This window comes from Papilio polytes, unplaced genomic scaffold (genome assembly GCF_000836215.1).
Source record: "Papilio polytes unplaced genomic scaffold, Ppol_1.0 DF821189.1, whole genome shotgun sequence".
Taxonomy (NCBI): domain Eukaryota; kingdom Metazoa; phylum Arthropoda; class Insecta; order Lepidoptera; family Papilionidae; genus Papilio; species Papilio polytes.
Genome location: NW_013528015.1, coordinates 249,799 through 250,204, shown reverse-complemented (window position 1 = coordinate 250,204; position 406 = coordinate 249,799).

Below are 406 nucleotides of genomic sequence, written 5' to 3'. Positions count from 1 at the left end.
TCATACAAGACCCCAATTTGTACGGACCTAAGAACAAGAAATGGTACAATGTTTTAAAACACACCATCGCATAAAATACAAAACAATTGAAATGTTTCTCTGATTCCAGTCTTCGGACAAACCATTACTTCCTTTTTTCCTCCAATAAACAATGTCTTTGGCACATAAAGCTAGAGCACATATGAATTTATGGACATTAAAAAGTTATAATGCATTATGTAGATTAACAAATGACAACTTTACTTGCGAAAAGTTAAACGTCCCAAAAATAATTGATTTACAGCCCGTTATGTCCGTTATGTCATTAACTTTTTCGGAATAACACAGCTGGCTGCCAAAATAAAACAGTTATAAATTCAAATGACATTCTGAATTTGGTAAGCCGTAAAATACTCCAGAGGCTTGG